This window comes from Chaetodon trifascialis, chromosome 22, assembly GCF_039877785.1.
Source record: "Chaetodon trifascialis isolate fChaTrf1 chromosome 22, fChaTrf1.hap1, whole genome shotgun sequence".
Taxonomy (NCBI): Eukaryota; Metazoa; Chordata; class Actinopteri; order Chaetodontiformes; family Chaetodontidae; genus Chaetodon; species Chaetodon trifascialis.
This window is the reverse complement of record NC_092077.1, coordinates 15,723,600-15,729,096: the sequence shown is the minus strand read 5'-3', so window position 1 is coordinate 15,729,096 and position 5,497 is coordinate 15,723,600. Positions and strand designations below refer to the sequence as shown.

Genomic DNA, 5,497 nt, shown 5'->3' with positions numbered 1-5,497 from the left:
CATTTGTGTGTGGGAACATTTGTGCTGCCGTCTCCGCTGCTTGTTGTGGAGATACACCTGTGAGGAGTTGCGTTCAAAAATCCACGGAAAGCAGAAAACACCCGAACACTGATTGATCGTTTCCAAGTTCCAAGTTCTATCCCAAAAAAAGTTCGATCCCAAATTCTCTGGTTGTAGCTCCTAAATTATGAGGTTCTGATTTGGACAAAAGAAAACATTTGAAGACAGCTCGCAAACTTGACGTTTAAAGACTCAAAGTGATCAAATTAATGATTCTTTCTATCATCCATTAGCTGCAGCCCCTGACCACATTTGTGTATGACGTTAGCGCCTCGGGGACGACGCTGTCTGTGAGTGAGCTCGACGCTAACTTTAGCACACATTTATTCAGCTCAAGGTGCAGCTAAGTGTGATGATAACTGAGTCTGAGATGTCCTAAAATGGCCACCATACAGACAAAAGCATCTTTGGATGTGGGTGACGACATGGCCTTTTCCCTGGTAGCGCTCTGTCTCATCTTGACATTTTCTGCCCGGCTAGTGTTTATAATGTGATAGCAAAGTATCGTTCTCTGGTCTGTAAGCACTAAAACCTCAGGGCTGCTAGAATGAAGCCATAGTCTTTGTTCATACATAATTACCGACGCCTTGTTCTCTGATCTGACGGACAGATTTCTCCTGTTAGACGCTGCCCGGCCCCCCGTCGGCTGCCAGGGTTCATGTGAGCAGATGGTCTGGTACACCTCTGCCTTTGATCCAGGAGCCCATGTGCATGTCAAAGCTGATATCTCCATCTTGGCTGGCGTTGGTCGGTCCACCGGGTCCTTGATGATTGCGATGCCGCTCCTGCCCTTCACTGTAACGAGGACGAGCATCACAAGCACCGCGTGGCGTCTCTGTCCATTTGGCAGCAGCTGCTGCTCGGCCCTCAGCCCCTCCGTACTGCTGTGAATAGCATCCTCAGCTTCAGTGTAAGTTTAGAGCTTAAAGCTAATTTCCCAAAGTCATTCATGAAGTGTTCTTTAACCAAAACCCTATTCTGTGCCTTTTTAATAGGGCATGTACTTCATTAGTTTGGATCCTCTCCAAGTAGCCAAATACATTTCCCACTTACCATGGTCCAACCTGAAATCAGTAAAGATACTAGACACTAATTTCTGAAGAGAAAATGAATTGTTAACCCCGTCAGCATTACTCTGCTGCTGTTCCGGCCTCCACTCCTCTGGCTTCAGGTTTTCCTCCCAGCGCTGATGATGGGTGATGAGGCTTTGCTCCCAGTCAGTGTTCCAGTTCATCCCAAAGGTACTAGATGGGTTGAGGTCATGGCTTTGTGCACATCGGTCAAGTTCTTCAACACAAAACTGGTAAAACTGTTTCTCTTTGGACAGGAATCCTCCAAACTGGTACCACGAAGTGTGAAGTGAAGTGACCTCACAGAGGTCACAGAGCTGTTTGTCTAAGGATCAGTACCCAATGATGTTTCCTCATCCAAACAAAGATGACAGCCTTTATAGAAAAAGAGCTTGAACAGGTTAAAAATGTGTTTTGTTTTTATCATGCAGGGATGGAAATTTCATTCATCCATATAGTTAAAGGAACAGTGGTTAAGTGGTTCGAAAAACTGATGTGCATACCTCTGCGACTCAAACGCAAAGGCAGTTTATGAGAGACGATGACTAACCTTTCCATGCATGTTTAACGTGTTTAAGCTGATTTTCGACTGCTAAAATAGTTTATTTTAAATAGTTTCAGAGCTTTGAAAATCTAATTCCTATAAAAAAAAAAAAAAAAAAATTATTGGAGAAAATAAGACAATAGTATGTGGACATATCTACATACTTTAGGACATGAAGTGTAGTTACAAAAGTGTGATGTCATAAAGATATAAGTAATTTTAGCTCTTTAACCTGAAAGAAGTGTCACCATGCCTTAATAAATCTGGTCATTTTATTTTTATTACGTCTCACACTTTGATTCCACATTAGAAGTTATTCATCTGGACAGACTCACACAGAAAAGGGTTCAACAGGGTCCAATGTCTCCTCACAAGCTGGGAGGAAAAAAAAAACAACAACCCCTACCTGACTACACCTGACTACACCTTTGAGATCAGGTATGTGAACCGATGACGAGGCAGGAGAGAACAATGGGTCCTTTTAGTTACTGGGAGTGATGGTCTGTATGTTAGCTTAGCAAGACAAACAGGATTCCTTCAGCTCGACATAGTCAACACCTAAAGTAACAGGGATAATATTAAAAGAGGCACATGCACAAGGATAACACTGCTGTGTGACACTTGAAACTGTCCTAGTTTGTATGTAGTTTTAAGTGTTAAAGGAATAGTTTTAGTTTTAGGGAAATATGCTTGTTAGCTTTCTGGCTGGGTGGATTTTGTTCACTGTGGACAGAGCCAGGCTAGCTGTGTTTATGCTAGCTTAAGCCAAGCTAAGCAGCTGCTGGTTGGACAGATATGGGCAATATTATTATCTAGCTAATGCTAACTCTCTGCCAGAGAGCAAATAATCATATCTCCTAAAACTTTTTGCTTTAAAACTATCCAAGTTCACTCCTAAGGTTTAGCTAGCTAGCTCTCTTAGCTGGGACACAGTGAAGAAGGACAGGAAACCAAAAGATTCGACAAATAATTGAATTCATCTCCAGTTTAGCTTTTCTTTCGCCCTTGTCGTACTCCACAATACTGTCAGATTACAAGATACTGTATGGCACACACTAATAATGGTCCAATAGCTTGACATTTCAAAGTTTACATTTCAAAGTCAAGACAAAGTACAGGGACATAATCAACATAGAGCTATACACAGATTATAGACTTCATACAACTGATGTTTTCTCCTATTTAGTATTTGTTTTGCAGAGTTGTCACCAGAAAAACCTCTAATTACTACCTTTTGATTCTATCACATCAAACACTGAATTATAACAAAACAGCACAGTTCTCTTTGTTTATCCAGCCTATAATTTCCCTCAGTCCTCCCTTTGCTGAGACCTCTCTCCTTTAAATCAAAGGTCAAACAGTGTCAAAGCCAAACTCCTTTGCAGGGAGTTTGTTGACTTGATAAGAAAGAAGATCTGACAGCTTTGACCTCAAGTCTGTTAAGTCCTTATTTGTGTCGGTCAAAGTCTGGATAATTTGTTTTGATTTAATTCGATTTGAGCGGCTGTCACTCAGCCGTGTTTGTCCGGCGAGTATCCTGGAGCTGAATTACCACATGAAGAGTCTTTTTGATATTTTCTGCAGCTGAACCTGTGCACTGGCAGCCTTTCCCACATCCACACGGAGAACGATTCAGTTTGAACAGCTCGGGTTAGATGATGCAGTGACACAAACCAACACAGGTGAACTTTGACAAAGTCTTTTTGAGAATTCATCTTGCAACAGTAAGCAGTTTGAGATGAATGACAAGGCTATTTTACAGAAGGAGCTTTCAGAGAGGACAGAGAGGCATCCTGGTCTCCACTGACGTTGTGTGGCCTCTTCCAGACCTCCTCCTCTTCTTCGATCTGTTCTTTCCCCACACATCAGCTCTGCATCCCAGCCACAGGTTGGACCAGGAGAGGGAAGCTGGATCCTGAAGCAACATCGCGTCTAGGTGGCAAGACCTGCCGGCAAGAAGAGAAATCGTGTCAAATCTGCAGGAATTAATGTTGTTTAGAGTAGTGGAGAATGACCATAGATTAGTCATCCCTTCTGTTTGTAATACATCTAATTTATCAAGCCATGAAACAGCCTTAAACTTCTTTGCTTTGTATGATACTATGTGCATGTCCACTTCTACAGTATGCTTTTAAAAATAAATACACCCTTTTGCTTTTAAAGGCTGATTAATCCTTTAAAAATGACATGCAAAAGCATCTCTCCCCTCCCCGTTCTTCTAATTAGTGGATTCAAATTTATTAAGACAGCATCGGATAAATTAACCAAGCTGAATTAAACAATACGACAGATTCAAATTCTGGAAAGCACTTGCGGGTTAAGAACAAATCCATTTTGATAAGCTAAATCTATCATTAAGTTATTATAATTACTGCAGTGGTTATTATTTTTATTTCGTTATACTGTTTTATGCACTGATTTATACAAAATGAGTAAACAATTAAAATAAGTAATTAAATTAAAGTTTTTGTGATGAATTTGTGAATTATTGTGTTGATAGCTTTTTTTGATAATTGTATTGGTTATGACATACCGTCGTCTGATGGGTCAAAGGGTTCAAACACACACGACTTTCTTTTAAATTCTAGTCAAGATTTTGAAGGAAATTGTCTCTCGGAGGAGTTAGCATTCCAAAATAACTCATGATGTGGTTGCAAAGGCTGATTCTGACACTTTCTTTCAAAACATATTTGACCTTTTCAAACAAAAAGTGTGAAAGCAGCAGAAATGGCTTTTAATGGGAAGAAGAGCTGAAATAAAAGGCATGAATTTTATTACCTGAGGTGGTGTTGGCATCAAAAATGAAAATCTATAATGAAAATCTGAAAAAATAAAGTCAGCTAATTCATCCATTCATGTCAGTTAAATGGCTATGTATGTTTAAAGTTTGCTAACATTAGCCTCTATAAGCTACTGGTCACACCAGACCAAGTAAGCCTCGAACCTATGAACCTATGAAACCTATGAACCTATGAAACCTATGAACCTATGAACCTATGAAACCATGGAACCTATCAAACCTATGAGACCTATGAACCTATGAATCTATGAAACCTATGAAACCTATGAACCTATGAAACCTATGAAATCTATGAACCCATGGAACCTATGAAACCTATGAACCTATGAAACCTATGAAATTATGAAACCTATGAACCCATGAAACCTCTACACCTATGAAACCCATGAAACCTGTGAACCCATGAGACCTCTGCATCTATGAAACCTATGAAACCCATGGAACCTATTAAACCTATGAATCTATGAAATCTATGAACCTATGAAACCTATGAACCCATGGAACCTATGAAACCTATGAAACCTATGAACCTATGAACCTATGAAACCTATGAACCTATGAACCCATGGAACCTATGAAACCTATGAACCTATGAAACCTATGAAATCTATGAACCTATGAACCTATGAAACCTATGAACCCATGGAACCCATGGAACCTATGAACCCATGAAACCTATGAACCCATGAAACCTGTGAACCTATGAAACCTATGGAACCTATGAAACCTCTGAAATCTATGAACCTATGAAACCTATGGAACCTATTAAACCTATGAACCTATGAAACCTATGAAACCTATGGAACCTATTAAACCTATGAACCTATGAAACCTATGAACCCATGGAACCTATGAAACCTATGAACCTATGAAACCTATGAACCCATGGAACCTATGAACCTATGAAACCTATGAACCTATGAACCTATGAAACCTATGAACCTATGAACCTATGAAACCATGGAACCTATCAAACCTATGAGACCTATGAACCTATGAATCTATGAAACCTATGAACCTATG

At 40.0% G+C, this 5,497-nt stretch overlaps 1 protein-coding gene across 1 annotated transcript in view; it reads right to left on the bottom strand.

Moving 5' to 3' along the window:
• Positions 1-1,928: 1,928 nt before the first annotated feature.
• The window catches only part of lhfpl3 (LHFPL tetraspan subfamily member 3), a 44,731-nt gene continuing 41,162 nt past the window's right edge, over positions 1,929-5,497 (bottom strand). The window contains exon 4 of the mRNA XM_070992112.1: positions 1,929-3,620. The gene's annotated coding sequence lies outside the window, so the exon portion shown is untranslated. The remainder of the gene's footprint in view (positions 3,621-5,497) is intronic.